General features: G+C 31.4%; 1 protein-coding gene across 1 annotated transcript in view; it reads right to left on the bottom strand.

Annotated features, from left to right (window-relative positions):
• LOC149078916 (uncharacterized) overlaps positions 1-11,716 on the bottom strand; it is an 85,703-nt gene extending 73,987 nt beyond the window's left edge. The window contains exon 1 of the mRNA XM_089241123.1: positions 11,164-11,716. The gene's annotated coding sequence lies outside the window, so the exon portion shown is untranslated. The remainder of the gene's footprint in view (positions 1-11,163) is intronic.
• Between the last annotated feature and the right edge of the window lie 623 nt (positions 11,717-12,339).

The raw sequence follows: 12,339 nt of genomic DNA, 5'->3' as shown, positions 1-12,339 counted from the left end.
AGTTATCGTTTCCATCGACGTCTATCGTTGTAATCGTGCATTTCCTTTGTGATATTTTGTAATTCTTGTAACTCGGTTATCATCAAACTTTCATTTGACCATTTTCGATAAAATTGATAGCTGCTTTTAATTTGAAAAACAGCAAAAATCAGGCGAACTTGAAATGCGGTCTCTAGCAAATACAAAAATATGCTATCTTTTCGACTGCATTGATTGCAACTTATCTCTATCATTATTCTCTCATCACATTAATTCAACTATACCCTTCAGTTGAAATTCCTAGAACCCACAGAGCACACTATGTTTTTATCGATATTGCTATGCCTCACTGGATAGAGTGATGATGGCACAAGAATCTCTCAGGTGTATGGATATATAACTGAGAGATATGTAGTAAAATGAGTCGCATAAATGAGAAAGTCATTCCAATGAAAGTCGCACAAATGAGTAAGAAATATCATTATTCTCCCCTGTATCTTCGGCCAAGAGGGCAGAAAGTCGTCTTATAACTAAGAGAAGCGTATAAATGAGAAAGCGCATAGGTAAGAAATTACTGCAATTGAACGTTTACTCTTTTTATTTTTTTGGATCACTTGGCACATTGTTTATGAAAAAAGTTTAGATTTCTCATACATATCTCATAAAAATTAATATAATCATTATATTAAAATGTTTAAGAAAATCCAAATCATTTGTATGTTATTCGCGTGAGGGAATTCGTCTCTCCTCTTTTGAAAATGGTCAAGCTTCATTATATACTTAAATTTCTAAAAATAATTCTGGATTAAAAACTTGCATATAATCACGATTCTCAATGCGCGAATTCAAAGGTTCTAAGAGTATTTAAATTCGGTTTCGGTGTATGCTTTGAATTGTATAATATTCCAGCCGTGTGTTCGAAAGTCAGTTAAATGACCTCGAACCGGCGACAATCAGAAAAACAAATTATCTACGTCTAAATAACGCAAACAGATTCTGGTGATGAAACTCACTAGACACAACGAGTTTTCTTTTCATAATTATTCTCTTTCGAACATAAATGAGATTAGAAGTATTGCTAGCTGAACATTCAAAAAATAATTTTCCCCCCACTGATTTTCTTTTCCGAAGGAAATCTTTTTTTTTTTCACTGCTCATTCATTATCAAGCAGCGCCTCTCCCTAAAATCGTCCACGAATTCATGAATATGCTATACATATGCGCTCTCATATTCAACGTATTCGCTTTGTTAAGCATGAAAAACTCTATTCGGAAAACGTTGCAGTTCGGTGACATTCACTAGAAAAATTCGTTATATTCTCATATTATGTTATCTCTTACAAATGGGACTGTACGGTCCTTTCGGGATTATAGAAGAGGGGGGGGGGAAACCCGGGCGAGTTCTGTGTGAAACAGCTTAAATGTCACGGTTTTAGTGCTGATTCAGGGTTATCCTCAGTGACTATTTATAAAATCATCATTAACCCTTGTACGGAGATAAGTAAAAACGATGGGATGCCATTCGAATCATTTAAGAAAAATACCTCATTGATTTTCATACGTATTATTCAGCTACAAATGCACTTATATCGCTTTATTCACAAGAAAAAGAAGCCTCAACGAATAGTTACTCAAGAAAATTGGAGCGTAACATTTATGTAATTTCTAATAATGTGAACTATTGTAGGAGGATTAAAATTGCTCTATATCAAATCAAGCAGATGTCACATCTTCAGTAGAATATCATTCAAACTGAGAAAATTATTGATTCTATTAAATTTCATTTATTCTCTAAAATACTGAACTATTCAGGTGAATAACTTTAAGAAAGAAATTCGTCTTGTTATGAACTTTCAAAAACTTGCTTATCACATGGAGTTAGCAGATTTTTTCAACAAAAAAAAAAACTAAGTAGAAAAAGAAGAAAATATATGTTCTAAAAGAGGGTTTTTACAAATTTTTTTTGGGCGAAATAGCGTATATTTTTCCAGACTGAAAAGAAATGGTCACGAAATCCTTTCTTAGTTGATTTGAAAAATACATCAATTTTCTCCAGCCCAATGGAAAAAAGAAACAAGTCACGTTGTATTGCATACGTCAGAGATGCATTGAAAGACAAGATAGGTGTGCGTATAAGATGAAATGATGTAAAAAAAAAAAACTCCAGTTATAAACTGCATATTGAAAATTTCGATCCAATGGCGAATTTCAAGTTCAATCGTTGTTGAGATTTCAGTATCGTAATTGAATCTACTCGTATAAATTCACTGTGATAAATCAGATTACGTGATAGCGAAGTTCGAACAGATGAAATGAACCGCAATTTTATAAAAATGAATTTCCGTTTCGTGGAGTGAAAATTTGGCATAATTCCAGTCAGAGCCGCTCTTACCATACGCGGGACCGGTGCGAAAATAATAGATTGCCCAGAGGCGTCTTGATATATTTGAGGCCCTTTAACCACCCGATTTTACATATTTTGAGGAAGAGGGGAATCGGCAAGCACAAAAACTTATTTATTGTTGCAGAATGTACAGGAATGCTGAAAAATATAGACACGATTAAATGCAAATTCACACAAACACTAATGATAATTTATCTATGAAAGTTCAGAACTGAAAAAAAATTTGATAGATGATATGGAACAGTTCCGAAACTAATGGAAATTGGATCTGATTGAAGAAAAAATTTGAGAAATAATGGAAATTTAGAATTGATGAATTAAAAATAAGAAAAATGATCGAAAGAAATAATTCCAGCGCGAATGAAAATTCAGGATTAATGAAAGAAATAATTTTAGCACCAATGAAATTCAGAATTAAGGGAAAAAATTACTCCAGAAGTGTTGAAAATTCAGAAAATATATGAAAGAAATCATTCCAGAATCCCGTAGTTGAAGCTCAGAACTTTGTTTACTACAAAAAAATTCATTTGATATAATCATATGGAATTTTTTCATTTCTGATATCAGTGTGGGGGGTCCTTATAACGGGGGGGCCAGTGAAATCGCAGTTGTCGCGTACCCCTTCGGGCAGCTCTGATGTCAGTTACCAATATCGAGAATCTCCACCGTGTCCTATTTATCTCTAGGTTATCAATGAAAGCAATAATATCTATAACATTTTAGTGTTTTCTTGATAACAACAAGCTACTGAAGTTTAATAATATAATACTAAAAATTTAAAAAAGAAATTGTATTCATGCATATACTGAATCTGCACTTTCCAGCACAAAAAAAAAACGAAGATTTCCTTCAATATTCAGAGACCAGAACGTTTTTGCCTAGCTACAAGTATATTCCCTTTCACCAACCCATAAATCATGCTGGAAATCCAATCGGGATTTCACGGTTCGCGTAGAATGAAGGAAAGTTTTGTTCATGTAAATGAAAACACGTGTTACGCAAGAATACTACGATATGTTGTCGATACGGTTATTAAATTTCACGAAAATAAAATTGCGAGCGGATTTAAGGTTTCTTAATTCTCTATTTTCAAGGCTCGTGAATGTTTGTTTTCATTTCGCTCGAGCCGGAATATCGATATCGGACGCAGAGATGAAAACAGTTCCTGAATCTAATTTATGAATATGTTCGTAATAAAAGTAAAATTCACCACATCCGGAACAACCTAAATATATATATTTATTTATTTATACACATTTGTGAAAGGCAGGTTTACTTTACAAAGGAAATACTAAGGAATGAAAAAAAAAAAGTGAAAGTGTAAAATTAACAAGCAAGTGAATGCGTATGTATACGCAAACAAGAAAATTGAAAAGAATTCAAAGAACTTATGGGCTGAAAGGGTGTATAAGCGAGGTCAGTAACCAAATAAATATTGCAAATAATAATATAGCCGATATTTATTAAATTTATCTAAAATTGTATGAATAAAAACGAGTAAATTTCTCCCTGTTGGGCTTTAAAACGTTTTTTAGACCTTTTATAGCGCTACAGAGATAATTGAATCCCGTTTTAACGAATGTCGTTATAGCGAAAAAAATCCCGTTTTAACGAACACTTTTCTAATCTCCCAGAAAAGTTTACATAGGAACAATGCAAAAACCTGGAATTCCTTCATAAGGACATTTCGTTGGATCGAAGTGACTTCTCCGGTTACTTGGAGTTAGTTATAACGGGATTCGACTGCATTACTGCTTAACGGTACATGTACCTCGTACACATTCCTCTGCGGAATTTCGAACAAATCGGTATATGCCGGAATGTGTGTTCCGAGTGTATATGCTGCCCTAACGCATTTATGTTTTCAGAGTTGTGTTTGTTTCGTGTCCCTGGTGGTGATGCCATCTGTCTTCCACATTTCAAACTGAAGATGGTAAATGCTTAAAGTTTTCATGGCATCGAGAATAACCTAACATCGTTTAACCTTTTCAAGACCTTTTTGACAAAAATTATAATTAGAGGCGATCAAATACTTTGATTGAAGTATTTATTTCAATGTGATTAGAGGGTGACCAATTTGATCTAGAAAAATACGGGAAATTCGGGTAATTAATACGGGACATCGCCGATTCTCTCCAAACATGTTGCAAAATGTCGACGAAATTACCAAATAAGTGCGTTTATAAATAACCCTTGGCGAGAAAAAAAAAATCCTACAGCAAGTTTACAATTTATTCCAGTTGAAATGTAGTTTCACAGGGAAAAAATGAATTGACAAATGTGACATGAATAGCTATATAAGCACTATTTATAAATTATGCAAATTACCTTCATTCCTGATTCAAGGAAAGATTGGGAATTGAAGGAAGCTTTGTTGAGTAAACGAAGCGTTTTTATTTTAAAAAAATAGTCGGGAAGGGCAAAATACAGAAATATTATGTTCCGTATAGTGGTCATGTCATTGAGCAAGTCAGATCTTCAGCATGCAATATAAATATTTTTTTTTCAATGTCAATGTAAATAGAACAATAAGCGAGTATTTCCTTCATGTAATCAGCTCTAATCTGAGGAATTTCTTGGGAAAACGTCATTGAAACAAAAGTGACGAAAATTTTGTCGTAATTATCGGAAGTGGTTGTTTTTTATCGACGTTATGAGCAAGGCTCATTAACGTCGAATATGAGAAATATCTATGGGAATTAGTCCGCTCCGCCGATTATTGACGTTATAGCCGAGATGTCGTATCAATGGCGGTCGTTATAACTAAGGTTAACGGTTAACTACTAAATTCTAAATAGGTTCAGTCGGTTAATTCATTTCGGATAAGAGTTCTACCGTATTGTGTTAGAAAAAATGAAAGTCCATGGTAAGAGTTTTAGTGCCTAATCTAACTGCTAACGGCAATGATATTAAGTGCTAAATGCAATATGCGAATATTAAAAATATTTTTTATGGTAGTTTCAAGGCTTTATTGATACAAAGAACTTTTATGGCATCCAACTGAGTATCTAGCCAATCGTATTTGTGTGGGGATAATCGCAAAGAAAAAATCAATAAAATCAAGTATTCTCTAATATCATTAGCCGTTCACGTGATGCAATACGAAAAGAAATTCTCATTCGGAGCAGCCTTTGAATTTAAAGCATCAAATTCATTTATAGAATGAATAACCATGCCCTAAAAATTTCATTTGTCTGTTGTCACCGAACGCTTCTATTTTGCATAAAGTAAACAATTGATATAACTACACAGCAATATATTGATAATGACCATCGATTCTGCAGTCAGGAGAAACCGCAAAATCAATCTGGCATGATGTGAATATAATTTTTTATAATAACTCTATCATAAAATTTAGTTTTAGAAAGATGTGTCCATTTCATTCGAACCAATTCTTTCTTAGAACGATGATTTCCTTCAAAATCGGTTCCAACTCCACAAAGAAAAATTTATCTTCTTATCTTAATGCGTAAATTCTTTTTTCAAGTAAGATATATAATTCTAAATAAAAATTTAAAAAAAATGATTTTTTTTTCATTTCGAGGAAAGAAAAATCTTTGGAAACTCTAATTTTACTTTCTGATAAACAGACTATTATGCGATTTCTCAAAATCAACAGAAATTACTGAAGCATAGAAATAATAAATTATATCAGGCTTTCTCTGTAAACGGGTGAAAAAAAACTCTCTAAAAGTGATAAAATTAGAAGTTAAAAGTAGCGATATCAGCACAAGGCTTTTGATCTCGACGTTTTTTTTTTCTTTTTCAAAAATGTATATAATAACCAGTTTTGTAAAACCAAATTTTTCAGCTCCAATTTTAATCAATAAAATGGCGTAATAACCTTTTTTTTTTACAGTGAACTGAAAAACAATTTGTACCAGCCACAAAATCAAACCAACTCGAAGGGTGTGGCTCAATTGAGAGAGCGCTTTGATTCGAATTTTAGATTTTGTTTTAAATTTCTTCAGATTTTTTTAACATTAAAAAAAAAAATTTATGTATTGGATATCGTATCGGCAAGTTATTAAAAGTAATTATCGCCATGATTCGTAACAGGAGTTCGGCTTATAATGCTTTTGTTACAGATATGAACACTATCGTGAAAAAAATCAGTACATGAAAAAACAAGATAAATATCCGTCAAAAATAAAAATGCTCTAGTTTATACGTGAATTGGAGCATCCGTCTAGCAATATATTCTTATTTATACATGTTTATTGGGTTTCTGTATCAAAGTGAAAATAAATTTATGGAATTTTTTCCAGGGGTTATTATTTTAGTAATTATATTTTGAGCTTCACATATAGAAATGTTCGTTTTCTGTGTACTCGACGAAAAAAGTAATTTCAATGAGAAAACTCCACCAAAACCACCTAATTATTTTACTTTTGGAAATGATTTGAATAGTTGAATATATCACTGTATGCAATACATAGGGTGCCCCATAAATTCGTAAATAGTTTAAAAATGCATAAAAATTGAAGAAATTGAAATATTTCAATGTCGTTTCCGAAAAAATATTCTCACGAGGAGGAATTTTTTTTTGGTAAAAAAAATTAGTTTTCCCGATAAAGGGTTAGGGGAAACCAATCCTACAGGAGTGGTTTAACCTAAACCTTTCTTCAGCCTCTTCTGTGTCCTGAACGTTCGCAAAGGTTCAGCCGGCGATTCGTGGGTTAAGGGGAAAACAACTTCACCAATAGTGCTTCATCCACCAATGTCAACATCAGAATGAAAACCTGACGCTTGCGTCAGTAACCGGAAAATTCAGAGAAAAGAGCTGTTAATTCTACTCCTAGGACTCTAATTTGCATATTTTCAGTGATTTGCTTTCGTGCCGCGCCGTCTATTAACAATAATTTGAACTAAATTTCTTTCCCTGTACCAAAAAAATTCCCCTTCTTGAGAATAACTTTTTTTTGAAAAATGCATTCAAACTTTTTAATTGCTACATTTTTTACGAATTTTTAAACTATTTACGATTTATGGTGCACTCTGTATTATTGTAACAATAATATATTGTTGAATATGGAATTTAATTTGAAAAAGTCTTTCACACACACACACACACATCTAAGTAAGCTACCAAAAACAAATACACAACTAAAAACATTTTTAATAGGTAGAATATTTCAAATGTCATTGTATAATTAAATTTGAATTCAGTCATTACCTGGTAACACGTTAAAAAATTTCTAACTCCGGCAACAATGTTTTCTCATCTCCATCAATGACTATATTGGTATGTTTATTACAATAATTCTCCCAAACGATGCTTTCTTCAACAATGATGGAAATACAAAGCTATAATTTTTTTTTCAATTTTTAGTGTCAGTAATATCGATTGGTAAGATTAGGCGTCAAAATTTAAAAAAAAAAACATAAACTTTTAACATACGCCAATAATTAGAAAGAAATTCTCTAAGGGTCACAAACACCTGATTTCATTTACTATAAAACACTTAACAAGAAGAGATTCGTCAAAACAAGTTTTTCTTCAGTGATATATTGACTACAAATAAAATAGTAGAATAATTGATCTATTAAAATAATTAATTACCATAAAATGATTCATAACTTTCAGCTCACCTATTACATAATCATCACGGGTTCGATATGATTTAATTGACCATATATCGCAATTAACCAGCTAAAGTAAATAGGATTAAAAGCGAAATTTCGTAATAATCCGCGTATTAACTATTTGCGTCCATCAGAGCGGAAATTCATGCAACAAATGGCTGTAATACTAAAAAAAACGAGTTAAATAACATGGGGGAAAAAAAGAAGAAAATCCACAAAAAAAAGGGAAGTCATACGTGCTAAAAGGGTTAATTGACCTTCAACATGACATGAATTGATTTTCAAGAACTGGAAAAAAAATATATGTATTGCAATTTAAATTCGATCTGGATTTTTTACCCAAGGTGAAGAAGTGGAATCATGTGAGGACATCTCTCATATGCAAAAAAAAAATAAATATCTTGATTATTCTTCTTTATTTTTGGGTGCGGTCAAATATAGTCTTGGTCTATATATATTATTTTTTTTTATGAACAATAAAAAGAAGAATGAAAAAGAAAACTAGAACTAATTTCAAAGCGATTCCTCACTCTTCTTCAATGTCACTGATTGTTTTATATTATCCCTTCTTATTCTTTGACGATCCGGAAAAAAACGAAATTCTTGCATCTTTTTGAATCATGTAAGGACGTTTATAATTTGATTATCGAGATGTTCTAAATAAAATTCGACCTTTCAGACAAGGAAAAAATCTTAAAAGCTTCTCTTTAAGATTTCATGGCTTTGGTGGAATATATTTAAAAAAAAAAACACTTTTTGATTACTTAAATCAATTCATGAAATTAATATTTTTTTCTTTCTATTCGCCGCTTTTAATGTAAATTATGTAGGCCGGTTTTGAAAAATGGGGAAAATTATTATTTCGTGATTTCCATCAGTGAAGACGATTATTATGCTTATCCAATGGTGGATGAGATAAGTTACCACTGACTAAGTAATAGACGTCCGAATATAGGCTTTCGGGTCCCTCAAGAGTTGGTTGAGGGCCCCTCCTCTAACAATGAATGGTTATATAATCTTTCATAACTCATGCAGATATTTTTTTATAGTGTTGTCGTAACTTGTGTGCCAATGGGGCCCCAGCAAACATTTGTCCTAATGTTACTGATGATTTTCGTTACAATAATTTCGAATTTACGTTGATTCGGGAGTTATTTCTTTCCATTAATTCAAAATCTTTATTTTGAAATATTATAAAATAATTCTTTGAGAAATGCCGGATTTTCATTAATTCTGAAATTATTTCTTTGATTATTTTCAAATTTCTCTTTTTAAACTCTGTCTCCGTCTTAAACTCTGAAAATATTTATTTTATGTTTCAAACTTTTATATTATTCTTTCATTAATTGTGAAATCTTTTCTTTCATCAATTACGAAATTATTTTTTATTAATTACCAAATTATTTTTTATTAATTACCAAATTATTTTTTATTAATTACCAAATTATTTTTTATTAATTACCAAATTATTTTTTATTAATTACCAAATTATTTTTTATTAATTACCAAATTATTTCTTTCATAATTTTCAAACTTTCATTAATTCTAAAAATATTTATGCCATTAATTCCAAACTTTTTTATTTATCCTCCATCATATAGTTCCAAACTTTTTTAATAATCTTTCATTAATTCTGAAATTAAATTATTTCTTTCATCGGAATTATTTCGAGAAATAATTTGCGAACGGGCAAAAAAATAAAATTGATTTATGACAGAAATTAAATAAATAGGATAAACAATTTGCGGAACGGCATAAAAATAAATGAGAAAAAATGATTCCCAGACCTGCTGACGGCCAAGACAAAAATGAAAATCAATTTTGAGGAGACGACATAATACTTAATGAATTTAAAGTTATATATAGCGGTTGTACAATTTAGTCAATTAGAAAGGGTTTTTAATTACATAAAATAGTTAATTAAGGTGGGATATACAATTTGATTTGATTTAAGTGTTATACGTAAACAAATAAAATAAATCTTGCTTAGCAAAGTTGAATAGTTTTACCTTGAATTTCATTTAGAATCTCCCTCTCAATTTGGTGTGATTTTATAAATCTCTATACACAAAATTTCACCAGCGCTCATAAATTGACACCAACAAGGAATCAAATCCTTCTAGATAAAAAAGTATTGTACTTATGTAGAAGTATTTTATAAATTAAAATGACACTGAGACCGGGATTACATTGTAAAATTTTGATAAAAGATCTTTGATAAAAAGAAAAGTGCAACTAATAATCGTATCGGTTACATTCAAGCGAATATAACCAATAGGCTTAATGGTTGTTTTTTCAAGTTTTGTAAAAGTTATTTTATCAAACGTTTATAGTGCAATCCCGGCCTAAAAGATGTGCTTTCTAAAACACCAAAAAAATTGAGAAAGAAATTTGTATAATGATTTTTTCTTGAGCACGTATGTATATGCCATGTATATTCAAATATACACGTGACCGTAGAGAGTTAATAGCTATACGCATCAGTCGAAATTTTTTGCATTGAAGAACACTGTACTAGAGCATAGTTTCTGAAGCCTTTTTTCGTAGCGAATGTAACCGATACGCTTATTGGTTGCATTTGTCAAGTTTTATGAAAGAAGTTTTATAAAAACTTTTATAGTGTAATACCAGCCTAATAAATATGTTTATTAAAATTCAGTTGGATATTTTGCCCCGGTAAAAGTGTTTACTGAAATTCACTGTTGTGTAATGCAGTAAAACACCACTTCTACAATGTGTTCCCTAAGACCGGAATCACACTATAAAAATTTGATAAAAGATCTTTTACAAAACTAAAAAAAAACAATCAATAAGACTAGTGAATGTAACTGATAAGTTTATTGGTTGCATTTTTCATGTTTTATAAATGAACTTTTGAAAAACTTTTATAGTGTAATCCTAACCTAACAAATATATAAAACAAATTATGACTTTTTTTTGTTGTAAAATCAATAAATAATTCATATATATCATACATTATTCAACATTATCTGAGTTGGTATTTTTCATTTTTATTGTAAGCGTTTCGTGCAGATGGAACTTTAAAAAGTACCTGGTTAGTTATAATTAATTCGTTTCATATACACTGTTACTTAGAACTAAAAATAGCCTACCAAAAAATTTGACAGTTATTTCATTTTTTCATGATGTGGTACTGAAAGGGTTAAATAAAATACATAATGAAATTTTCTTACCTCGATTCAAATATACCACACCACAGACATCCGCCAGAGATATCTATCACCTTCACGAGTTTTGGACGGTACTCCACGTTCTGTAAACACCACAGTATAATCCAGACGTATATTTTCCATCTTGTTCTTTTTCTCAGACAATTAAGGTGCCAGCCCCTGTTAATTGCCGTAAAACGCCCGACGGGGACGTATAGCAGCCGGATGAAAAATGAACGCTCACGTTCTTCGGAGGTTGTGCACCCTTTTCTTTCGTCTTCTTCTCTTGTATATTATTTTTCCTTGCACCTAATAAATACCTTAGTAGAAAAGGACATAAGGGAGTTTTCTATAATTTCAACTGCGGACATATATGGAAAGACGGGGGTTTCTTTTTATGGAAAACAAGAGATATCTATTTTTTTTATTATCGTATTTATTTGTCTCCCGGGATATTACGACTGTGGACGAGATATGGTTGCGTCTGCCGGTTTCATAATGATATAAAAAAAAAAAAACGCCTCCGGGTTTAGGGTGATTTGTAAACAACGACGGAACTCGCAACTGATGAAACGCCCGTTTATTGAGAGATATCCATCATAAAGAAAAAGTAAAATAAAATAAAAATAACTTTGGGCTTCCCGCTCCGCCTGGTTGGTGTCGACGCGAGCGCCATCTCGTGTGAACTTGATATCGTTTTTCTTCATCTTCACTTTCATTTTCATTTGACAATGGATGGATGCTGTGAACTCTGATATTTACGTCGGCCAATCATCACTTTTTTCGGTGGTTTTCCCGTGAAGGAAGACGAAAATTCTTGGAAAAAAAAAACTTATCAATACATGCACATTTTTTTAAATTATCTTAATTCTAATTCGATCTATGATTATATATATGGATGTCTGTGGGAATAAAATACATTGCCTACCGCTCATTAAGATCACTTTTATCCTACGATTTGGAGTTTATACCCTCTATTGTTCATTCCCATAACAAGATATTGCAATTTTTTTTTACAGAAACGGATGTAAATTGGTGCTGTTAGCATGTTTACAAAAATACGTCAATACAGAAATTTATTTAATAATGTTGAATTTACAATTTGTTAAAATACGTTGACGTAGAAGTGTGACAATTCTGCTTGGCTCAATGTCTAAAAAGTACATCGTATAGTAACATTTTCATACTAAAAGATGTACT

Source organism: Pholcus phalangioides, unplaced genomic scaffold (assembly GCF_987345545.1).
Source record: "Pholcus phalangioides strain wild (caught in Gottingen) unplaced genomic scaffold, Ppha-v1.0 ptg000013l_1, whole genome shotgun sequence".
Classification (NCBI taxonomy): domain Eukaryota; kingdom Metazoa; phylum Arthropoda; class Arachnida; order Araneae; family Pholcidae; genus Pholcus; species Pholcus phalangioides.
The sequence above is the reverse complement of the archived record's forward strand: the minus strand, read 5'-3'. Positions and strand labels throughout refer to the sequence as shown.